Source organism: Oncorhynchus masou, chromosome 11, assembly GCF_036934945.1.
Source record: "Oncorhynchus masou masou isolate Uvic2021 chromosome 11, UVic_Omas_1.1, whole genome shotgun sequence".
Lineage (NCBI taxonomy): Eukaryota > Metazoa > Chordata > Actinopteri > Salmoniformes > Salmonidae > Oncorhynchus > Oncorhynchus masou.
In genome coordinates this window covers 21,471,153-21,498,108 of record NC_088222.1, presented here as the reverse complement: position 1 = coordinate 21,498,108, position 26,956 = coordinate 21,471,153, and the positions used below count along the sequence as shown (strand labels likewise).

Genomic DNA, 26,956 nt, shown 5'->3' with positions numbered 1-26,956 from the left:
CCTGAATACAAAGTGTAATGTTTGGGGCAAATCCAACATCACTGAATACCACTCTTCATATTTTGAAGCATGGTGGTGGCTGCATCATGTTATGGGTATGCTTGTCAACGGCAAGAATAGGGAGGTTTTTTTTAGATAAAAATAAAAGGTATACAGCTAAGCAAAGGCAAAATCTTAGAAGAAAACCTAGTTCAGTCTGCTATCCAACAGACACTAGGAGACAATTTCACCTTTCAGCATAAACACAAAGCCAACTATACACTGGAATTGCTTACCAAGATGACATTGAATGTTCCTGAGTGGCCTAGTTACAGTTTTGACTTAAATCGGCTTGAAATTCTATGGCAAGACTTTAAAATGGCTGTCTAGCAATGATCAACAACCAACTTGACAGAGTTTGAAGAATGTTTTAAAGACTAATGTACAAATATTGTACAATCCAGGTGTACAAAGCTCTTAGAGACTTACCCAGACAGACTCACAGCTGTAATCGCTGCTAAACGTGAGTCTAACATGTTTTGACTCAGGGGGTTGAATACATATCTAATCAAGATATACTTGTGTTTAATTTGTCTTTTTTAAATATTTTTTTTTACAAATGTTAGAATTTTTCTTCCACTTCAACATTAGAGTATTTTGTGTAGATCGCTGACATAAAAATGGCAATTAAATACATGTGAATCCCACCTTCTAACCCAGGTCTGATATACTTCATTAGTTCACTATATATATATACTGTATCTGGATACAGTACTGTTTCCATACCTCTGAGAGGGTGGTGTCGAGCTGGAAGATCTGTCCCTCCCCCTCCACCTGTCGAACACACAGCTTACAGGCCAGGTTGACGGTGCTGGGACAGAACCTCTCCAGGGTGAAAGTACAGTGGAGGTTCCTCTGGGACCCAGACCACACCTGCTGGAATGACAGCTCCTGGGGAGAGAAGGGGGTGGGGGTTATACTAGCACCAAGGGTGTTTGTGTGTGTCTTTACATTCCGTGTGTGTGTGTACCTGGTACTTGGCTAGTAGCTTGCTTTTCCACAGTGTGTGTGGGACATCGTGGATGGACAGTCGCAGGTTGTGGGTGCTGTCCTTGAAGTTGAGTGTCTTTGGTTCGTCCAGGAGTTTCCCTCCCATCTGTTTCTCCATCTGCAAAACCTCCTACAGGCACACAGAGACAGACACACAGAGACAGACATACAGAGACAGACACACAGAGACAGACACACAGCGACAGAAACACAGAGACAGACACACAGCGACAGAAACACAGCATCAAACACACAGCGACAGGTACACAGCAACAGACACACAGAGACAGACACACAGAGACAGACACACAGCGACATAAACACAGAGACAGACACACAGCGACAGAAACACAGCGTCAAACACACAGCGACAGATACACAGCAACAAATACACAGCGACAGACACACAGAGACAGGCACACATAATTTCAGCAGGCATTATGTACTTACCAACCATGTGATAACCCATCTATAAACATGCACAACATGTGACATTCACATCTACATTCAACATGATCATTCTTAATCTCACTACTCATTCCCAAACATAATAACCGTGATCATTCTTAATCTCACTACTCATTCCCAAACATAATAACCATGATCATTCATTAAACATAATAACTTAATTCCCATTCTTAACTCACTAATTCCCAAACATAATAACCGTGATCATTCTTAATCTCACTAACCGTGATCTCATTCCCAAACATAATAACCATGATCATTCTTAATCTCACTTCTCACTACTCATTCCCAAACATAATAACCGTTAAACTCACTACTCATTCCCAAACATAATAACCGTGATCATTCTGAATCTCACTACTCATTCCCAAACATAATAACCGTGATCATTCTGAATCTCACTACTCATTCCCAAACATAATAACCGTGATCATTCTTAATCTCACTACTCATTCCCAAACATAATAACCGTGATCATTCTTAATCTCACTACTCATTCCCAAACATAATAACCGGGTCCTATCCTCCTCCTTAAAAGGTAGTAATGAGACCTTGTCTTTCTTCACTGAAGGTGGAAGGAGGTGATGGGGGGAGGACAATGGGGGAGGAGGAGAATAAATATCAAATATGGCTCATATTTGCAAGGGCACGGCACCATTTCTCTAGGAGCAGCTTGGCCTTGGAGACTATATTCAAATGCATGTGCTCATCTTCCCTTGTTACTGCATACAAACACAGCCCCCACTGCTTACCTGCCTACCTGCCTCCCACACTGCATCTGCTGGCTACTCACACACACACACACACACGCACGCACGCACTCACACACACACACACACACACACTCATGCACGCACGCACGCACGCTCGCACGCACGCTCGCACGCACGCACGCACACACACACACACACACACACACACACACTTACTTTGAATGAGTCCTGTGTGTCATCCAGGCAGTAAACTCTAATGTGGTACTCAAGGGCGGGGCAGGTGACGGGGCCGAAGATGGCCAGTTTCAGTCTCTTAGTGGTGGCCGCGCTGCAGGACTGGCCCACCAGGCAGTATGTCCCGAGGGTCTCTGTCAGGATGTGACATGCCTCCTCATCCATCTGGATGTAACAGGGAGTGGTGAAGTTCTCCTCTCCTACCACCACCACCTCCTAGAGAGAGAGGGGGGGGTGAGAGAGTGTGTGTGTATCTGCATATAAGTGCCTGCCTACATATGTGTGTAAACATATAATGTCTGTAACAATAGACCAACATGTATGAGGTAATCGCATAATGTCCCTCTCCTTGTGACAGTGCTCGATGGATCATGTCAGAGCATATTCCTGTTTCATTACTGGTGTCTGGGTCTAACTGAGTCTAAGAGGATCCTGCAGGGATCTTTATCCTGACGCTCCTGTGAGCAGCACACCCCCCTGGCATCCATTCAGCCCATTATGAGACGGATAGACAGAAGAGGAATGACAGTATTTCATAGTGTGTGTGTGTGTGTGGGTAGATGTGGGTGTGTGTGACAGTATTTTCTATTGAGCCAGGCTGTTTAACATGGTATTATAGCTGGTCATTAGCCTCTGGTCCTGGGGTTTGGTATGAGTGTTCCACAATGGGGGAATAACTATAATATAGAGTAGAAAACTGGGCTAAACTGGGCCTCACACACACACACACACACACACACACACACACACACACACACACACACACACACACACACACACACACACACACACACACACACACACACACACACACACACACACACACACACACACAGCCACTTATAGTGTTTACAGTATATACTGTTGTTTATTCTTCACACAGTCGATCCTAATAGACCTACTACTATATATACCATTTTCTTTTCCAAATGATATGCTGTTTATACACACCACATATTTATATCCTGGACTCTACTCTGGATTGTAGCTAAAACTGCCGAGTGTAGAGAGTATAGGGATATTGTTATCCACGTCGGCATCAACGATGTTAAGATGAAACAGTCAGAGGTCACCAAGCGCAACATAGCTTCAGCGTATAAATCAGGGTTAGGGTTAGGGATACCATCAATCACCACATTCTTTTGGAGAGATTGGAAAACCAAATTAGTCTACACGGACAAGTTCTGGCCTGGTTTAGATCTTATCAGTCGGAAAGATATCAGTTTGTCTCTGTGAATGGTTTGTCCTCTGGCAAATCAACTGTAAATTTCAGTGTTCCTCAAGGTTCCGTTTTGGAACAAATTTTGTTTTCACTATATATTTTACCTCTTGGGGTTGTCATTCGAAAACATAATGTTAACTTTCACTGCTATGCGGATGACACACAGCTGTACATTTCAATGAAACATGGTGAAGCCCCAAAATTGCCCTCGCTGGAAGCCTGTGTTTCAGACATAAGGAAGTGGATGGCTGCAAACTTCCTATTTTTAAACTCAGACAAAACAGAGATGTTTGTTCTAGGTCCCAAGAAACAAAGAGATCTTCTGTTGAATCTGACAATTAATCTTGATGGTTGACAGTCGTCTCAAATAAAACTGTGAAGGACCTCAGCATTACTCTGGACCCTGATCTCTCTTTTGACGAACATATCAAGATTGTTTCAAGGACAGCTTTTTTCCATCTGCGTAACATTGCAAAGATGTGAATTTAAGTATGCTCTCTCTAATTCTCTATTTCTCTCTTTCTTTCTTTCTCTCTCTCGGGGGACCTGAGCACTAGAACTGCCTGGCATGATGACTCCTTGCTGTCCCCAGTCCACCTGGCCGTGCTGCTGCTCCAGTTTCAACTGTTCTGCCTGCAGCTATGGAAAACTGACCTGTTCACCGGACGTGCTACCTGTCCCAGACCTGCTGTTTTCAACTCTCTAGAGACAACAGGGGCGGTAGAGATACTGTCACGATTGTCTAATGAATAAATGGACCAAGGCGCAGCGTGCGTAGAGTTCCAAATGTTTATTAAATGAAACTCACAAAAACAATACAGAGTAACGAAACGTGATGCAAATGCAGTGCTCACAAAAACAAGATCCCAGAAAAACCCAGGGGGAAAAGGCTGCCTAAATATGATCCCCAATCAGAGATAACGATAGACAGCTGCCTCTGATTGGGAACCATACCAGGCCAACATAGAAATAAAACAACTAGAGTACCCACCCTAGTCACACCCCGACCTAACCAACAATAAAATAATTGTAACAGTTTTCATGCGGTGAAAGAGAGTCGGACCAAAATGCAGCGTGTAGATTGCGATCCATGTTTAATGAACAAAACGTAACACGAATCTAAATACAAACACTACAAAACAAAGAACGTAACGAAAACCGAAACAGCCTATACTAGTGTAAACTAACACAGATACAGGAACAAGGACACTAAGGACAATCACCCACGAAACACACAAAGAATATGGCTGCCTAAATATGGTTCCCAATCAGAGACAACGATAAACACCTGCCTCTGATTGAGAACCACTTCAGACAGCCATAGACTTAACTAGAACACCCCACTAAGCTACAAAACCTAATACCAACACACCACATACAAAAACACCATGCCACACCCTGGCTTGACCAAATAAATGAAGATAAACACAAAATACCTCGACCAGGGCGTGACAATAATAAAAGGCTCTCTATGGTCAGGGCGTGACAGATACTCTCAATGATCGGATATGAAAAGCCAACTTACATTTACTCCTGAGGTGCTGATCTGTTCCACCCTCAACAACTACTGTGATTATTATTATTTGACCATGCTGGTCATTTATGAACATTTGAACATCTTGGTCATGTTCTGTTATAATCTCCACCCGGCACAGCCAGAAGAGGACTGGCCACCCCATAGCCTGGTTCCTCTCTAGGTTTTGGCCTTTCTAGGGAGTTCTTCCTAGCCACCGTGCTTCTACACCTGCATTGCTTGCTGTTTGGGGTTTTAGGCTGGGTTTCTGTACAGCACATTGAGATATCAGCTGATGTAAGAAGGGCTATATAAATACATTTGATTTGATTAATTTGATTGTTAATTTGACTTGTTGTGTCATTTCTTGATTCCTAGTTTAGACGTAGATTATTTGTGTATTTGCATTGTATTTCATTGGCATTTTTATTTTTTTACCCCCTTTTCTCCCCAATTTCGTGGTATCCAATTGTTAGTAGCTACTATCTTGTCTCATCGCTACAACGGGCTCGGGAGAGATGAAGGTCTCTCTGATACACACAGCAATGCTTCTTAACACAGCGCGCATCCAACCCGGAAGCCAGCCACACCAATGTGTCAGAGGAAACACGTGCAGCTGGCGACCTTGGTTAGCTTGCACTGTGCCCGGCCCTCCACAGGAGTCCAAACCCTCCCTAACCTGGATGACGCTAGGCCAATTGTGCGTCGCCCCACAGACCTCCCGGTCACAGCCAGTTGCGACAGAGCCTGGGCGCGAACCCAGAGTCTCTGGTGGCACAGCACCCTGCCCTTAACCACTGCGCCAACCGTGAGGCATTTGATAGACATTCTGCAAACCTGTTTACGCGACCAATACATGTTGATTTGATTTTGATTTGGCACACACACACGTAAACACACACACACATGCACAGGGAAGTGATTTATTTACTCAATTCATCACGGCCAACGTTCTACACTCCAGAAACACACATATTCCATCATCAATCATGATGCGGTGACAGTGACGTGTGCAGAAAGACTCAATGAGGAGAGACTTACTGAGGCAGAGAGACCACCTGTTACTCATAACTCTGTGCTATCTTCATCCACACACACACATACACACGCAAACACACACACACACACACACACACACACACACACACACACACACACACACACACACACACATACACACACACACGCAAACACACACACACACACACACACACACACACACACACACGCAAACACACACACACACACATACAAACACAAATATACACTTGCAGCCATGCTCCCATGCATGCACCCACCTATCCACACACCCAGAAGTCTCCTGCTGTGCTTTCACACACACCAAAACCGACACACATGCACACACACTTTTCTCTAACAGCTCCCTGTACTGGACATATCCAATGAGATGTGATTATTCACACTGGATGATGGTAATATATTACACTACACTTCGAACATCTCATTCCAAAATCATGGGCATTAATATGTATTTGGTCCCCCCTTTGCTGCTATAACTGCCTCCAATCTTCAGGGAAAACTTTCCACTAGATGTTGGAACATTGCTTCGGGGACTTGCTCCCATTCAGCCACAAAAGCATTAGTGAGGTTGGGCACTGATGTTGGACGATTAGGCCTAGCTCGCAGTTGGCGTTCCAATTCATCCCAAAGGTGTTTGATGGGGTTGAGGTCAGGGCTCTATGCAGGCCACTCAAGTTCTTCCACACCGATCTCGACAAACCATTCTGTATGGACCTCACTTTGTGTACAGGGGCCTTGTCATGCTGAAACAGGAAAGGGCCTTTCCCAAACTGTTGCCACAATGTTGGAAACACAGAATCATCTAGAATGTCATTGTATGCTGTAGTATTAAGATGTCCCTTCACTGGAACCAAGGGGCCCGAACCATGAAAAACAGCCCCAGAACATTATTCCTCATCCACCAAACTTTACAGTTGGCACTATGCATTGGGGTAGGTAGCGTTCTCCTGGCATCCGCTAAACCCAGATTCGTCTGTCGGACTGCAAGATGGTGATGCGTAATTCATCACTCCAGAAAACGCATTTCCACTGATCCAGAGTCCAATGGAGGTGTGCTTTACACGTCTCCTGCCGACGCTTGGCATTGCGCATGGTGATCTTAGGCTTTGGTGCGGCTGGTCGGCCATAGAAACCCATTTCATGAAGCTCCCGACGAACAGTTATTGTGCTGACGTTTTTGCTCCTAGACATTTCCACTTCACAATAACAGCACTTACAGTTGACTGTGGTAGCTCTACCAGGGCATAAATTTGACGAACTGACTTGTTGGAAAGGTGGCATCCTATGACTGTGCCACGTTGAATGTCACTGAGCTCTTCAATAAAGCCATTCTCCTGCCAATGTTGGTCTATGAAGATTGCATGGTTGTGTACCCGAATTTATACACCTGTCAGCAACGGGTGTGGCTGAAATAGCCGAATCCACTAATTTGAAGGGTTGTTCACATACTTTTGTATATATAGTGCATTTACCCAGATGCTGAATCTCTCACTATGACTGTCTGTCTGTGAGTCTGTCTGACTGCCTGACTGTCTGACTACTTGACTGACGACTGCTTGTTGACCTGACTGTCTGTCTGACTGCCTGTTGGCCTGTCTGTCTGTCTGCCTGACTGCCTCTCTATGGGGAGAATTAGAAGAGATAGCTACCATTTTCTGTCATAGAAAACACAATATATCACCAGTCCTTTGTGTGTTGTTGGCCTCAGCTCAGTGGGAAGAAAAGCTCATATAAAGCAACTAGCCATCACCTCCGGATATTACCATCCACACAGCTGACAGGCTGAGATATAGTCAATACTTATTTTTCTGTTTAAATGCTTTCACTCCACAATCTTGTTTTATTGCCTGGCCAGAGCCAATCCGTCAAAGTCATATACTGTACAGTAAGTAGCCCAAAATAAGACTGTATATTACAGATGTTTTTGTTTTTCTTGCAGCTCTGAAGGTTTATAAGTATCTTTATCAACAGAGCTGATAAAGAGAGTCCAAGGCACATCTAATAAAGTTTCTCTCAGGACAGGCAGTTCTTCTGTTTTTGATGCAGTAGAACGAACGACTAAAAAACACTCAAGCCTGTCTCTCAGTACAGAACCCACATCTCTCTCAGAGTCACTCACAGTCTCTCTCTCCCACACTGACTGCAGAGGTGGTCAGGTGGTCAAAATTTAGAGGGATCTAGTTTATCTTTCCAACACACAACCCTGAACCCTAAAACCCACCGCTTTCAAAAGTCTGAATCTAGAATTTTAAGAATCTAAGAAGTAATACAGGAATCTAGTTTATCCTATCAATAGTGTTCTATACAACCTTCAATTAAAATAAACCCCACTGCTCTCTATAGACGTGTATGACGGGATGTAGGAATCTAGGAAATAATACAGGAAGCTAGGAAACTAGCATCCTTCTTCCAACACCCTTATACCTAACCCTTAACTAGTCTTCACCCCACTCCTTTTCTGTAGAACTATATCTTAGTGAAACTCAGAAACCCACAGACCTTGAGTGGTAGAGCAGGGCTGTATCAGCTCTGATGGGATGAGAGGCTAGAGGCTGTTGCTAAGCAGCTGAAGGATTATAGAGCCAGATCAGGGCTGTGTATGAGAGGATGGGAGTATCAGTGCATGAGTTGACAGGCCAGTGATGACCACGCCAGATGCTCTGCCCTGACAGCTAGCTCTGGAAGGAAACCACTTCAGTGTTTTACATCAACACTCAAATACATCCCTTCACATGTCAATACCCCAGTGACTAGTCTATCTGACAGTAAAATGAACAACCAGATGATTTCCAGACAATTTATAAAGAATAATTGATAGGTTATTTAGTTGCATAACAACTTCTGACAATTGTATTATGTTTGACATATTAGAGTAGAATTCAGCACCCCAAGCTAAGGAAAAAGAAGGCATCTATCATTTGCAGCACGACTCAACTGCAAGGGAAAGAATGAGTGTGTAGGAGGGTAAAATTAAACTGAGAAAGTGTGACTTTGTGTGTGTATCAGAGATATTACATGTACAGTGCATTCGGAAAGTATTCAGACCCCTTGACTTTTTTCACATTTTGTTATGTTTACAGGCTTATTCTGGTGGTGATCAAATACTTATGTCATACAATAAAATGCAAATGAATTACTTAAAAATCATACAATGTGATTTTCTGGATTTTAGTTTTAGATTCCGTCTCTCACAGTTGAATGATAAAACATGATAAAACATTACAGACCTCTACATGCTTTGTAAGTAGGAAAACCTGCAAAATCGGCAAGAACACAGCCATTCTTCTCTGCAGATCCTCTCAAGCTCTGTCAGGTTGGATGTGGAGCGTCACTTCACAGCTATTTCAGGTCTCTCCAGAGATGTTAGATGGGGTTCAAGTCCGGGCTCTGACTGGACCGCTCAAGAACATTCAGAGACTTGTCCCAAAGCCACTCTGCGTTGTCTTGGCTGTGTTCTTAGGGTCATTGTCCTGTTGGAAGGTGGAGCTTCATCCCAGTCTGAGGTCCTGAGTGCTCTGGAGCAGGTTTTCATCAAGGATCTCTCTGTACTTTGCTCAGTTCATCTTTCCCTCAATCCTGACTAGTCTCCCAGTCCCTGCCACTGAAAAACATCCCCACAGCATGATGCCGCCACCACCATGCTTCACCGTAGGGATGGTGCCAGGTTTTCTCCAGATGTGACGCTTGGTGGTGCTCCATTATGGTTTCATCAGACCAGATAATCTTATTCTCATGGTCAGAGAGTCATTTAGGTGCCTTTTGGTAAACTCCAAATGGGCTGTCATGTGCCTTTTACTGAGGAGTGACTTCCATCTGGCCACTCTACCATAAAGGCCTTTTTGGTGGAGTGATGCAGAGATGGTGGTTGTCCTTTTGGAAGGTTCTCCTATGTCCACAGAGGATCTCTGGAGCTCTGTCAAATTGACCATCAGGTTCTTGGTCACCTCCCTGACCAAAGCCCTTCTCCCCTGATTGCTCAGTTTGGCCTGGCAGCCAGCTCTAGGAAGAGTCTTGGTGGTTCCAAACTTCTTCCTGTCAGGATTTGGCCAGGGTTGTTCCGGGTTTTGGTCACTAGATGCCCCCATTGTGCTTTTTGACCTCGTGTTTTTTCCCTTGTTCCCCATTATTATTTGCACCTGTGCCTCGTTTCCCCTGATTGTATTTAAACCCTTAGTTTCCCTCAGTTCTGTGCTCTGTGTTTGTATGTTAGCACCCAGCCCTAGTGTTCTGTGTATTCTTGTCGTTTCCGGTGGATGCTCTTGTGGAATTCTGTTTTTGTTTTTGAGTATCTCTTGAGGCTTTTTTGTGCTATTCCTACCACCTTTTGGATTTGCCATTTTTTGTATTGAAGGACTTCTCCTTTTTTACTTTATTAAATACACCGTCTTAAGTACTGCTGTGTCTGCCTCATCTTCTGGGTTCTGCTGACTATTCGTGGCTCAGTTGGTTAAGTGACTGTTTCTCACTCCGGAGACCCAGGTTCGTAACTGGGTCCTGACACTTCCATTTAAGAATTGATTTATTTATTTATGTATTTTTATTCCACCTTTATTTAACCAGGTAGGCTAGTTGAGAACAAGTTGTCATTTACATCTGCGACCTGGCCAAGATAAAGCGTAGCAATTTGACACATACAAGAACACAGAGTTACACATGGACTAAACAAAACATACAGTCAATAATACAGTAGAACAAAAGAAAACAAAAAGTCTATATACAGTGAGTGCAAATGAGGTAAGTTAAGGAAATAAATAGGCCATGGTGGCAAAGTAATTACAATATAGCAATTAAATACTGGAATGGTAGATCGGCAGAAGATGAATGTGCAAAATATAAAAAATATAAAAAAAATATAAATAAATAAATACCAGTATGGGGATGAGGTAGGTAAATAGATGGGCTGTTTACAGATAGGCAAAGTACAGGTGCAGTGATCTGCAAACTGCTCTGACAGCTGGTACTTAAAGTTAGTGAGGGAGATGTGAGTCTCCAGCTTCAGAGATTTTTGCAATTCGTTCCAGTCATGGTCAGCAGAGAACTGGAGGGAAAGACGGCCAAAGGAGGAATTGGATTTGGGGGTGACCAGTGAGATATACCTGCCGGAGCGCGTGCTACGGGTGGGTGCTGCTATGGTGACCAGTGAGCTGAGATAAGGCGGGGCTTTACCTAGAAGAGACTTGTAGATAACCTGTAACCAGTGGGTTTGGCGACGAGTATGAAGCGAGGGCCAACCAACGAGAGCGTACAGGTTGCAATGGTGGGTAGTGAATGGGGCTTTGGTGACAAAACGGATGACACTGTGATAGACTGCATCCAGTTTGTTGAGTAGAGTGTTGGAGGCTATTTTATAGATGACATCACCGAAGTTGAGGATTGGTAGGATGGTCAGTTTTACGAGGGTATGTTTGGCAGCATGAGTGAAGGATGCTTTGTTGCGATATAGGAAGCCAATTCTAGATTTAATTTTGGTTTGGAGATGCTTAATGTGAGTCTGGAAGGAGAGTTTACAGTCTAACCAGACACCTAGGTATTTGTAGTTGTAAACGTATTCTAAGTCAGAGCCGTCCAGAGTAGTGATGCTGGACGGGCGAGCAGGTGTGGGCAGGGATCGGTTGAATAGCATACATTTAGTTTTCCCTGCGTTTAAGAGCAGTTGGAGGCCATGGAAGAAGAGTTATATGACATTGAAGCTCGTCTGGAGGTTAGTTAACACAGTGTCCAAAGAGGGGCCAGAAGTATACAGAATGGTGTCGTCTGCGTAGAGGTGGACCAGAGAATCACCAGCAGCAAGAGCAACATCATTGATGTATACAGAGAAGAGAGTCGGCCCAAGGATTGAACCCTGTGGCACCCCCATAGAGACTTCCAGAGGTCCGGACAATAGGCCCTCCGATTTGACACACTGAACTCTATCAGAGTAGTAGGTAAACCAGGCGAGGCAATCATTTGAGAAACCAAGGCTGTCGAGTCTGCCAATAAGAATGTGGTGATTGACAGATTCGAAAGCCTTGGCCAGGTCGATGAATACGGCTGCACAGTAATGTCTCTTATCCATGGCGGTTATGATGTAGTTAAGGACCTTGAGCGTGGCTGAGGTGCACCCATGACCAGCTCTGAAACCAGATTGCATAGTGGAGAAGGTCCGGTGGGATTCAAAATGGTTGGTGATCTGTTTGGAATGATGGAGGCCACTGTGTTCTTGGGGACCTTCAATGCTGCAGAAATGTTTTGATACCTTTCCCCAGATCTGTGCCTCAACACAATCCTGTCTCGGAGCTCAATGGACAATTCCTTCGAACTCATGGCTTGGTTTTTGCTCTGACATGCACTGTCAACTGTGGGACCTTAGATAGACAGGTGTGACCTTAGATAGACATGTCCAATCAATTGAATTAACCACAGGTGGACTCCAATCAAGTTGTAGAAACATCTCAAGGACGTTCAATGGAAACAGGATGCACCTGAGCTCAATTTCGAGTCTCATAGCAAAGGGTCTGAATACTTATGTAAATAAGTTATTTCTGTCCTTTATTTTTCAGCCTTGTCATTATGGGATATTGTGTGTAGATTGATGAGGAAAACATTGAATGTAATCCAGTATAGAATAAGGCTTTTTGGAAAAAGTAAAGGTGTCTGAATACACAGGTGGTGGTGGTGGTGGTAGCGGAGGGGGGACAATGCTTACCAGCTCTAAGGAGGTGTTTCTGGTGGAGATGCGTTTGCATAGGCTGCATCTGCCTTCTGCTACTGCTAATTAAACCATTATGTTTGTATGTGTGTGTGTGTGTGTGTGTGTGTGTGTGTGTGTGTGTGTGTGTGTGTGTGTGTGTGTGTGTGTGTGTGTGTGTGTGTGTGTGTGTGTGTGTGTGTGTGTGTGTGTGTGTGTGTGTGTGTGTGTGTGTGTGTGTGTGTGTGTGTGTGTGTGTGTGTGTGTGTGTGTGTGTGTGTGTGTGTGTGTGTGTGTGTGTGTGTGTGAAGGATAAAAACAAAAGTCTGCTTTGTGTGTGAGGCTGGGCATGGGGCTATGTTCACAGAGACACCGGGGGCAAACAACTTCTCATCATCACTGCTCTTAATGATGGGGCCTATGGGCAGAGAACTGTCACACACACACACACACACACACACACACACACACACACACACACACACACACACACACACACACACACACACACACACACACACACACACACACACACACACACACACACACACACACACACACACACACACAGAAGCTGAAAAGACAGAGAGCCTGGGGGGAAATGCCAGCATGCTATTCCCTAAAACAGTTCTTACACAACACAATCCTCTGTCTCTAATTCTGCCTGTGCTGTGTGCAGACTGAACCACACTAACCCAGGCAGGCTGTATGTATGCAGGCTGCTTTACACTCCTTGCTATCAGAGATGCAGTAGCTCATCCTATTCTCCGCTCCAGGCCCGGCCCGGAGGACGTACCCGGCCTGCAACCTGATTCACTACGGCCGGCAGAATCATGCTCAGATCACATAAGGAATTTGCAATAGTAATGTTTTGAAAATTAAAAGCCCAATGAATACTCGCCTTTGTGTAATTATTTAACTCCCACTGCTTGTGGGACATCTATTTTGAAGAAACACAAAAATAACAACTGCATGAGGACAGACAGTGACTGACACGTCACAAATACAAATAGTAGCTAGCTGGAAATTGCGCAAAAATGAGTTTTTCAAAGATTTCAAAGAAAAGGAAAGTAGATAATGAAAGTAGGGTGTTCCAGCAAGAGTGGACATCGAAATATTTCTTCAGTAAGGTATCAGGGAAAGCTGTGTACTTAGTGAGCACAGAGAGCATCGCTGTCTTGAAAGACTGCAACTTGTCCCGACACTTCCAATCAAAGCAGAGAAATACAGGAAGATGTCTTCTGAGCAGAAGGCAAGCGCATCCAAAGAGTTGTTTTCTCAGTTGCAGAAGCAACAAGGATTTTTCACAAAACTGCATTCAGCAAACGATGGAATTGTGAGAGCGAGCCATGTATTGTCCCACAAAATTGCTAAATATAGCAAGCCATTCACTGAGGGTGAATTCATTAAAGAATGTTTAATTGACTCTGCAGCAATACTTTGTCCTTGAGAAGAAAGAGCTGTTTGAAAATGTTTCCCTGTCAAGATGAACAGTGACACGGAGTGTTGAGGACATCGCAGAGAATATGGAACAGTTGAAAAACATGCTAAAGGATTTCACCTATTTCCCCGTGGCCCTGGATGAGAGCAGTGATGCACGTGACACTGTATTGATATTGATATTCTTACGAGACATCATTGAAATTACAGAGGAGCTGGCTTCAGTGCAGTCAATGAAGAGCACAACCACAGGGAAATATTTATTGAAGGAGGTTAATAAGTGTGTGGCAAAGCTGGGACTGAGTTTTGAAAAGTTATCCAGTGTGACTGATTGGTGCCCAAACTTGACAGGAAAATAGTTTGGCCTTTTGAAAAGGATACAAGATCAAGTGAATGAGCTGAACACAGATCATAAAATTATTTTCCTGCTTTGTATTATTCATCAGGAGGTGCTCTGTAAAGGTCTTCTGAAAATGAGCCATGTTGTGGATACAGTCACTAAAGTGGTAAACTTCATAAGAGCAAAATCTTTAATACCACAGGCAGTTTGTCTCACTGTTGGAAGAGACAGTCGGGTCATGCAGATCTCACCTACCACACAAACGTGAGATGGCTGAGTTTGGGGAAGGTGCTTAAAAAGGGTGTGGGACCTGTCGGAAATTGCTGAGATTTTGCAAATGAAAGGAAAATAAACTCAGCAATAAAATAAACACTCCTTTTTCAGGATCCTGTCTTTCAAAGATAATTTGTAAAAATCCAAATAACTTCACAGATCTTCATTGTAAAGGTTTTAAACACTGTTTCCCATGCTTGTTCAATGAACCATTAACAATTAATGAACATTCACCTGTGGAATGGTCGATAAAAGACTAACAGATTACAGATGGTAGGCAATTAAGGTCACAGTTATGAAAACTTAGGAGACTAAATATGCCTTTCTACTGACTCTGAAAAAGAAAGATGCCCAATGTCCCTGCTCATCTGCGTGAACGTGGCTTAGGCATGCTACAAGGAGGCATGAGGACTGCAGATGTGGCCAGGGCAATAAATTGCAATGCCCGTATTGTGAGACGCCTAAGACAGCGCTACAGGGAGACAGGATGGACAGCTGATCATCCTCGCAGTGGCAGACCACATGTAACAACACCTGCACAGGATTGGTACATCCGAACATCACACCTGCGGGACAGGTACAGGATGGCAAAAACAACTGCCCGAGTTACACCAGGAACACACAATCCCTCCATCAGTGCTCAGACTGTCCGCAATAGGCTGAGAGAGGCTGGACTGAGGGCTTATAGGCCTGTTATAAGGCAGGTCCTCACCAGAAATCACCGGCAATAACATTGCCTATTGTCACAAACCCACCGTCGCTGGACCAGACAGGACTGGCAAAAAGTGCTCTTCACTGACGAGTCGCGGTTTTGTCTCACCAGGGAAGATGGTCAGATTTGCGCTTATTATCGAAAGAATGAGCGTTACACCGAGGCCTGTACTCTGGAGTGGGATCGTTTTGGAGGTGGAGGGTCCGTCATGGTCTGGGGCGGTGTGTCACAGCATCATCGTACTGAGCTTGTTGTCATTTCAGGCAATCTCAATGCTGTGCATTACAGGGAAGACATCCTCCTCCCCCATGTGGTACCCTTCCTGCAGGCTCATCCTGACATGACCCTCCAGCATGACAATGCCACCAGCCATACTGCTCATTCTGTGCGTGATTTCCTGCAAGACAGGAATGTCAGTGTTCTGCCATGGCCAGCGAAGAGCCCGGATCTCAATCCCATTGAGCACGTCTGTGACCTGTTGGATCGGAAGGTGAGGGCTAGGGCCATTCCCCCCAGAAATGTCCGGGAACTTGCAGGTGCCTTGGTCGAAGAGTGGGGTAACATCTCACAGCAAGTACTGGCAAATCTGGTGCAGTCCACAAGGAGGAGATGTACTGCAGTACTTAATGCAGCTGGTGGCCACACCAGATACTTACTGTTACTTTTGATTTTGACCCCCCTTTGTTCAGAGACACATTATTCCAGTTCTGTTAGTCACATGTCTGTGGAACTTGTTCAGTTTATGTCTCAGTTGTTGAATCTTGTTATGTTCATACAAATATTTACCGTTAAGTTTGCTGAAAATAAACGCAGTTGACAGTGAGAGGACGCTTCTTTTTTTTGCTGAGTTTATGTGCATTTCCCTTAACTGCCAGATGAAGAATGGTTGGCTGATTTTGCCCTCACTGTGGACATCATGGCCCTCATTAAAAAACTGAATTCCAAACCACAAGGGAAGGACCTTTTTTCACATCAGATGTACAGCCTTGTCAAAGCCTTCAAGGGAAAATACTCCTCCTGACCCATCAAGTAGAAGCAGACAATCTCACCCACCTTCCGACACTACTAGTCTGTTCCCTATCAGATGACCAGCGGGAGAAGTAGACATCGCTGCTGCTTTGAACTGTGAGTTTTCTCCTCGTTTTGAGGATTTCAAAGTGTTGGAAAAAGACATGCTGTTGGTTTCTTCTCCTTTCACCTTCAATGTGGATAACGCCCCCACTGACCTGCAACTTGAGCTTATCGATCTTCAGTCTGATGCAATGATTGGAGAACTATTCAAAACAATGTCACTCACGAGGTTCTATGCATCTCTCGATTAGGAGTCCTGCTCAGAAGATGTTTGTACTGTTTGGGTCAACCTACGTATGTGAACAGACATTTTCAGTGATGAAATATAACAAGTCAAGGCACAGATCATCTCTTACTGACTCTCACCTCTCAGCAATCCTGTGCATAGCACCATCAGAAACTATACCTGACTTCGCTGCTCTAGTCAATGCCTATCAGAGACTTCACTCCTCACACTGATTGAGTAGTTTAAATGTAATGTTGAGCTCTCTCTCTTTCTTGTGTTTTTGTGCGTTAACAAGAGTTCTGTCCATGGTGCTGAATGCACAGTGTACTTTTCCCTCCGTGTAGTTCATTGCATGTTTAATAATGAAAATAGCTACCAAAAGGAGAACAGGGATGTGGTTTATTTCTGTGCATGTTAAAAAAGTTAAATAAGTAGCATATTATATCTAGACGTGATTTACAATAGATATATCTGTCAACACACATGATGTATAATCGTGTAATATGATTCTATTCACAAACATATTAGTGGCCCTAATTTGGCTCTAATGTGGCCCTCCATGGAAAATAATAGCCCAGGCCTGCTCTACTCTGTTAATCCCCACAGCCATCCTACCTCATGTAATTGATCCATTATAATTCTGCATTAGTTCTTTCCCTCCAACTTTGTCTTGTCTTGTTCCTCAGTATTGCATGACCTTTTCCAGTACCATCTTCAATCTCCACACACATTGTCAGGCACAGCAACATGCCACTCACCTCCCACTGGGCCTGCTGTGATTGGCTCTTGAGCTGGATCAGCCAATCCTCGGCTGAATCACTATCGGCCTCAGCACAGTGGTGCATGGTGATGATAACTGGGCGAGTCAGGAGGGCCCCTGGGGGGCCACAGCTCACCACTGAACTCAGCACTGTCTGGCAGTCATCGACTGGGGGTCTGGGGGACACAGACACACAGGTTAGACGTGTTGTGACAGTGTGGGTAGTGTCTGTAGGAGATGTGTGTGTTGACCGGTGTAAACAGCAGAGCCAGAAGGGAAAAAGTAGATTGTAGTTACCTCATGCTGTCCTTCCTGTGAACGGTCACGTACATCTCATACACTCTACCCTGTGGGACAGCCCCCGCTGGAACTAGGAGACTCACCCCTGTGGAGACAAGACACACCACAATCACACACACTCTCGTCACACACACTCTGTGGTCACAAACACTTTAATCACAAACTCTGGTCACACACACTTTAGCCTCACACACTGTGGTCACACACACATTATAGTCACACACTAGTAACACACACACACACTAGTCAGACACAGTCCAGTCACACACACTGTCTGTCCAGCCCTGCACTGACCTCCAGCCCTCCCTGTCATGCTCACTCTGTCATTCTGTATTTAGTGTTTATCCCCTACCTAGGCCCATGCAGACAGACAGCCAGCCAGACAGACCGCCTGCCAGTCAGACCGAGAGAGACAGACAGACAGAGAGACAGTAGAGAGACAGACGGACAGACAGACAGTGGAGAGACATCCTGAGGCCAAAACAACCACAGCCATGTCACTCACTGCCCCTTCCCTGTCTCTTACTGTAGTTTAAATACTGCCTCACAATGTCCCCTAACAACATTATATGGTAGATATGAATGTATGTGATTTAAATGTTCTCCATCTGTGTCTGATTTGATTTAGTAGGATCCCCATTTGCCTTACTGGGGTCGATACACAATGAAAAATACATTACACACAAAATAATTTACTGCTTGCTCTGTTTTTTCAGATTACTGTGTTTTTTGTTGTTGTTTGTTTCACTTTGATCTATTATCTACTTCACTTGCTTTGGCAATGTTAACATATGTTCCCCCATGCCATAAACCCTTACATTGAAATGTAATTGAATAGAGAGAGAGAGAAACACAATATTTCATTACCCAGGAACCACAAAATATTATATGACTGATGTGTTCTCTCTCGCTCTCTCTCGCTCTCGCTCTCTCTCTTGCTCTCACTCTCAATTAAATTAAATTAAATTAGCTTTATTGGCATGACATAACAATGTACATATTTCCAAAGCTTACTTTTGAGATTTACAAAATCTCTCTCTCGCTCTCTCTGTGTAACATGATGAGGTAGATAATATCAGCCAGAAACAAGTTTTCAAGAGAAAAACTCCAGAAACCCTAGAAGTTTCTGCCTGCTTTTCCCAGCTGTCAACATACATCTGTACTGCATCACAAAACAGACCGCATGAGCTAAATGAGAACCACACAGATAATGTAGGCAGTACTACAGCTTAAACAGAACAGAACAGAAGTGTACCAACCACATGCTCTGTGCTCTGAGCAGACAGGCACCCAGCCACTCTTACAGCCCTGTCACGCAGTGTGTGGAACGCATGCTCTGATTGACCGTGGAGAGCTTTAAGAACTCTTTCAAAGTCAAATCTCTCTCTCTTTCTGTCTCTCTTCTTCTCTCTCCCCCTCTCTCCCTCCCCCTCTCTCTCTCTCTCCTTCTCTCACCCCCTCTCTCCCTCCCTCTCTCCAGGGAGTCATGCTTCAGTATGGCGTTAGCCCCTATTACAGGCCATGTGTAGAGGATAAGGGTGATCCCTGGTGAATTAGAGGGAAAGACGTGTCAGGATCACAGCATCATCTCCTGATCATAATGAATGAATGGAAAACTAGCGCTCCCCCCTTTTGGAGCATAGCGTGGGAAGGGGGATGGAAGTAATGGGGGGGGGGTGAGAATGATCACCGTGTCAGTCCTGACTCCACATAGGCTGCTAATCCTGTTATTACACACACCGTGCTAAGTCACTTTGAGGAAACAGCCTTCTAACACAGTCACCACGAGGGGACTTTGTCAGCTGCTCCAAAGAACTATACAAGAGGGAGAACTGATAAAGCACCTAAAACCAATGTCAGTGTATGAAAGCACCAACGCTCCAATCATCATCTAGAGGCTAGAGCGGTCTGTTAATTGCTTATGGCTAAAGGCCCCTGAACCTGATGGATTTGCAGGAACGTTTTTTTTAAATGAATACCTTTACAGACTTACCGGAATACTTATTCAGTTTAAAGTTCAATTTGAATAGGACTAATTAGTTTGACTTCAATTAATTCCACTGCTTGACTTCAAATGACTAACCGCTTATGGATATTCTGTCTCAACAGTTTCCTTCTGGCTAAACAGACCCTGGCCTGTGCTGTATTAAAGCTAGAACCCTTTATAGCTACATCTAATCAAGGCGGAACAACAAGGTTTTGGACAGAATTGCAGAATCTCCACATGAGACCTGGACGGAGTCTGAGGACAAAGTGAGGGAAATGATCTCTGAGAAATTGAAGATAGACCACAGGAAGATTGAGGTGTAGCGCGCCGACAGGACTGGAAAACCTACCACCAGCCCAGTTGACAGGCCCATGTGACAGGCCCAGGTGACAGGCCCAGGTGACAGGCCCAGTTGACAGGCCCAGGCCAATAGTGGTCAAGTTCCTGAGGTTCAAGGAAAGGGTAGCTGTTCTGGAAAGAGCCAAGAACTTGAGAGGAACGTATATCTTCCTCAACGAGTACTATCCTGAAGCTGAGCGCAAGAAGAGGAAAGAACTGATCCCAGCCATGAAAGCTGCCAGAGCGCGTGGGGACATTACTTACATCCGCTATGACAGACTCATTGTCCACCCTCCCTCCCAGAAGCCTGGAAAGGATGAGAAAGCCAAGCCTATATGTTCATAGCTTCAACCCTGCAGCACACACACACACACACACCAACTGATTAATGGACTACTGAATGTATATTTTTCTCTCTTACTTTGTTTGCTCTTTTCAGTATCATGTCTATCTCTGATAAGCTACGCAAGAAAGGGATGAAAATAGCCCATATGTAGCCTTAGAAATAAGGTTCATGAAATCAATAACTTGCTAACATCAGATAACATTCATATATTAGCCATTTCTGAGACTGACTTAGATCATTCATTTGATGACACAGCTGTAGCAATACAAGGATATAACATCTATAGAAGAGACAGGAACTCTTATGAGGTGTTGTTGTATATATTCAGAGCCATATCCCTGTAATGCTTAGAGAAGATCTCATGTCAAGTGTTATTGAAGTGTTGTGGTTGCAGGTTCACTTGGCCCATCGAAAGCCTTTTCTTTTTGGGGTGTTGCTATAGCCCTTCAAGTGCTACCAGTCAGTATCTAAATAATATGTGTGAAATGCTTGATAGTGTATGTGATGTAAACAGAGAGGTCTACTTTCTTGGGGACCTGAATATTGACTGGTTGTCATCAAGCTGTCCGCAAAGTGTGTTACTGTAACCAGTGCCTGTAATCTGGTTCAGGTTAGTAATCAACCTACCAGGGTGTTTACAAACACTACAGGTTCCGGGTTGGAGCGAGCGGTCGCATCTACACTTCGGTCCGCAGGTAGTATAACTTTTCATTACATTTCATTATAGTACAACGGTTTGATTTGTCTAATCTTAGCAATTTCTTCTTAGCTAGCTACATAGCCGTCTTTGCATCAAAGATAATTGCGTAATTATCGTATTTCGTCGTCCTAACGTAGTCTACACTGCTATCTGCCCAGCAGCTAGCTAACGTCCACTAGCACTGTAGAAACTATTACACTCAACTGAACGACTCAATTAGTGTAGTGTTAGCTAGCTACATAGTTGTCTTTGCTGTCTTCGTATCCAAGATAATTGTGTAGTTTAGAGTGTGTAGACTTAGAGTGATTATCTTAATTTACCGAGGTTAGCTAGCCAGCTATTTGTCGTCCTTAACGTAGGAGATACTGCGAGCTAGCTAGCCAACAGCTAGCCAACGTCTACCGAATTGAACCTAGCAACCCGGCCAACATTCCGCTTCGCTCCACAGGTAGTATCACATTTTCATTTCACTTCATTACAGTACAACTGTTTGATTTGTTTGATCGTAGCTAGCTAGCTACATAGCCGTCTTTGTATCTAAGACAATTGTGTAGTCTAGAGCGATTTTCTAGGTTAGCTAGCCAGCTATTGTCGTTCTTTTAACGTAACGTTACGTAATCAACACTGCTAGCTAGCCAGCTAGCCCCCGAATAGCAGCACTGTAGAAACTATTACACTCGACGGAACGACTTGATTAGTGTAGTGTCAACAACGCAGCCACTCCCAGCTAGCCTACTCCAGCAGTACTGTATCATTTCAATCATTTTAGTCAATAAGATTCTTGCTACGTAAGCTTAACTTTCTGAACATTAGAGACGTGTAGTCCACTTGTCATTCCAATCTCCTTTGCATTAGCGTAGCCTCTTCTGTAGCCTGTCAACTATGTGTCTATCTATCCCTGTTCTCTCCTCTCTGCACAGACCATACAAACGATCCACACCGCGTGGCCGCGGCCACCCTAATCTGGTGGTCCCAGCGCGCACGACCCACGTGGAGTTCCAGGTCTCCGGTAGCCTCTGGAACTGCCGATCAGCGGCCAACAAGGCAGAGTTCATCTCAGCCTATGCCTCCCTCCAGTCCCTCGACTTCTTGGCACTGACGGAAACATGGATCACCACAGATAACACTGCTACTCCTACTGCCCTCTCTTCGTCCGCCCACGTGTTCTCGCACACCCCGAGAGCTTCTGGTCAGCGGGGTGGTGGCACCGGGATCCTCATCTCTCCCAAGTGGTCATTCTCTCTTTCTCCCCTTACCCATCTGTCTATCGCCTCCTTTGAATTCCATGCTGTCACAGTTACCAGCCCTTTCAAGCTTAACATCCTTATCATTTATCGCCCTCCAGGTTCCCTCGGAGAGTTCATCAATGAGCTTGATGCCTTGATAAGCTCCTTTCCTGAGGACGGCTCACCTCTCACAGTCCTGGGCGACTTTAACCTCCCCACGTCTACCTTTGACTCATTCCTCTCTGCCTCCTTCTTTCCACTCCTCTCCTCTTTGACCTCACCCTCTCACCTTCCCCCTACTCACAAGGCAGGCAATACGCTCGACCTCATCTTTACTAGATGCTGTTCTTCCACTAACCTCATTGCAACTCCCCTCCAAGTCTCCGACCACTACCTTGTATCTTTTTCCCTCTCGCTCTCATCCAACACTTCCCACACTGCCCCTACTCGGATGGTATCGCACCGTCCCAACCTTCGCTCTCTCTCCCCCGCTACTCTCTCCTCTTCCATCCTATCATCTCTTCCCTCTGCTCATACCTTCTCCAACCTATCTCCTGATTCTGCCTCCTCAACCCTCCTCTCTTCCCTTTTTGCATCCTTTGACTCTCTATGTCCCCAATCCTCCAGGCCGGCTCGGTCCTCCCCTCCCGCTCCGTGGCTCGACGACTCATTGCGAGCTCACAGAACAGTGCTCCGGGCAGCCGAGCGGAAATGGAGGAAAACTCGCCTCCCTGCGGACCTGGCATCCTTTCACTCCCTCCTCTCTACATTTTCCTCCTCTGTCTCTGCTGCTAAAGCCACTTTCTACCACTCTAAATTCCAAGCATCTGCCTCTGACCCTAGGAAGCTCTTTGCCACCTTCTCCTCCCTCCTGAATCCTCCTCCCCCCCCCCCTCCTCCCTCTCTGCAGATGACTTCGTCAACCATTTTGAAAAGAAGGTTGACGACTTCCGATCCTCGTTTGCTAAGTCAAACGACACCGCTGGTTCTGCTCACACTGCCCTACCCCGTGCTCTGACCTCTTTCTCCCCTCTCTCTCCAGATGAAATCTCGCTTCTTGTGACGGCCGGCCGCCCAACAACCTGCCCGCTTGACCCTATCCCCTCCTCTCTTCTCCAGACCATTTCCGGAGACCTTCTCCCTTACCTCACCTCGCTCATCAACTCATCCCTGACCTCTGGCTACGTCCCTTCCGTCTTCAAGAGAGCGAGAGTTGCACCCCTTCTGAAAAAACCTACACTCGATCCCTCCGATGTCAACAACTACAGACCAGTATCCCTTCTTTCTTTTCTCTCCAAAACTCTTGAACGTGCCGTCCTTGGCCAGCTCTCCCGCTATCTCTCTCAGAATGACCTTCTTGATCCAAATCAGTCAGGTTTCAAGACTAGTCATTCAACTGAGACTGCTCTTCTCTGTATCACGGAGGCGCTCCGCACTGCTAAAGCTAACTCTCTCTCCTCTGCTCTCATCCTTCTAGACCTATCGGCTGCCTTCGATACTGTGAACCATCAGATCCTCCTCTCCACCCTCTCCGAGTTGGGCATCTCCGGTGCGGCCCACGCTTGGATTGCGTCCTACCTGACAGGTCGCTCCTACCAGGTGGCGTGGCAAGAATCTGTCTCCTCGCCACGCGCTCTCACCACTGGTGTCCCCCAGGGCTCTGTTCTAGGCCCTCTCCTATTCTCGCTATACACCAATTCACTTGGCTCTGTCATAACCTCACATGGTCTCTCCTATCATTGCTATGCAGACGACACACAATTAATCTTCTCCTTTCCCCCTTCTGATGACCAGGTGGCGAATCGCATCTCTGCATGTCTGGCAGACATATCAGTGTGGATGACGGATCACCACCTCAAGCTGAACCTCGGCAAGACGGAGCTGCTCTTCCTCCCGGGGAAGGACTGCCCGTTCCATGATCTCGCCATCACGGTTGACAACTCCATTGTGTCCTCCTCCCAGAGCGCTAAGAACCTTGGCGTGATCCTGGACAACACCCTGTCGTTCTCAACCAACATCATGGCGGTGGCCCGTTCCTGTAGGTTCATGCTCTACAACATCCGCAGAGTACGACCCTGCCTCACACAGGAAGCGGCGCAGGTCCTAATCCAGGCACTTGTCATCTCCCGTCTGGATTACTGCAACTCGCTGTTGGCTGGGCTCCCTGCCTGTGCCATTAAACCCCTACAACTCATCCAGAACGCCGCAGCCCGTTTGGTGTTCAACCTTCCCAAGTTCTCTCACGTCACCCCGCTCCTCCGCTCTCTCCACTGGCTTCCAGTTGAAGCTCGCATCCGCTACAAGACCATGGTGCTTGCCTACGGAGCTGTGAGGGGAACGGCACCGCAGTACCTCCAGGCTCTGATCAGGCCTTACACCCAAACAAGGGCACTGCGTTCATCCACCTCTGGCCTGCTCGCCTCCCTACCACTGAGGAAGTACAGTTCCCGCTCAGCCCAGTCAAAACTGTTCGCTGCTCTGGCCCCCCAATGGTGGAACAAACTCCCTCACGACGCCAGGACAGCGGAGTCAATCACCACCTTTCGGAGACACCTGAAACCCCACCTCTTCAAGGAATACCTAGGATAGGATAAGTAATCCTTCTCACCCCCCCTTAAATGATTTAGATGCACTATTGTAAAGTGGCTGTTCCACTGGATGTCAGAAGGTGAATTCACCAATTTGTAAGTCGCTCTGGATAAGAGCGTCTGCTAAATGACTTAAATGTAAATGTAAATGTAACAAGATCATCCACATGTATCGATCACATTTTTACTAATACTGTAGAACAGTGTTCTAAGCTGTATCCGTACCCATTGGATGCAGTGATCACAAAATAGTGGCTATATCCAGGAAAGCCAAAGTTCCAACAGCTGGTGCTAAAATAGTGTATAAGAGATCATACAAAATATTTTGTTGTGACTCTAATGTGGGTGATGTTAAAAATATGTGTTGGTCTGATGTGATTAACGAGGAGCATCCAGACGCTGCACTTGAATTTATGAAATTGCTTCTTCCAATTATTGATAAACATGCACCTGTTAAAAAACTGATTGTTAAAACTGTTAAGGCTCCATGGATTGATGAGGGATGTTAAACTGTATGGTTGAAAGAGATGGGGCAGAAGGAGTGGCTAATAAGTCTGGCTGCATATCTGACTGGCTGATTTACTGCAAATTGAGAAATGATGTGACTAAACAACAATAAAGAAGAAGAAACTGTATTATGAAGCCACGATCAATGACATAAAAATATTGGAGTACTTTAAATGAAATTATTGCCGGAAAGACAAATTCAACTCCATCTTTCACCATATCAGATGGCTTATTCACCACAAAACCATTTGATGTTGCCAAATATTTGAAGGATTACTTCATTGGGAAAGTGGGCAAACATAGGCTGGAAATGCCAACAACGAACAGTTTTTCATGCAAAAAATATATATATTATGAAAGAAAATAATTGCAAGTTTGAATTTTGTAAAGATAGTGTGCGAGAGGTGGAAAACGTATTGTTATCGATCAATACTGACAAACCTCCTGGCATTGACAACTTAGATGGAAAGCTACTGAGGATGGTAGCTGACACTATAGCCACTCCCATCTGTCATATATTTAATCTGAGCCTAGAGGAAAGTCTTTGTCCTCACGCCTGGAGGGAAGCCAAAGTAATTCCACTACCCGAGTGGCGCAGCGGTCTAAGGCATTGCATCTCAGTGCAAGAGGCGTCACTACAGTCCATGGTTTGAATCCAGGCTGTATCACTTCCAGCCAGGATTGGGAGTCCCAGCGTCGTCCGGGTTTGGCCGGGGAAGGTCGTCATTGTAAATAAGAATTTGTTCTTAACTGACTTGTCTAGTTAAATAGTTTAAATAAATAAAAAAATATACCCAAGAGTGGTAGTGGCCTTTACTGGTTCTAACAGCAGACATACTGTATAAGCTTGCTGACAGCTCTTAGCTCTTAGCAAAAAAATGTGTTTTACCAAACAAAATGCTATTTCTCTGTAAACAAATTAACAACATACTTTCAGAATGCTTATAGAGAAGGGCACTCAACATGTACTGCACTGACACAACTGACTGATGATTGGTTAAAAGAAGATTGTGGGAGCAGTACTGTTAGAACAGCAGTACTGTTCTGTGCAGCCTTTGATATTATTGACCATAACTTATGTGTTATGGCTTTTCAACCGACGCCATATCATGGATTCAGAGCTATCTATCTAATAGAACTCAAAGGGTTTTCTCTAATGGAAGCTTTCTTTAATGGAAGCTTTCTTTAATGGAAGCTTCTCTAACGTCAAACATGTAAAGTGTGGTGTACCGCAGGGCAGCTCTCTAGACCCTC

At 45.0% G+C, this 26,956-nt stretch overlaps 1 pseudogene; it reads right to left on the bottom strand.

Moving 5' to 3' along the window:
- The window catches only part of LOC135548311 (netrin receptor UNC5C-like), a 257,700-nt pseudogene that overhangs the window by 8,516 nt on the left and 222,228 nt on the right, over positions 1 to 26,956 (bottom strand).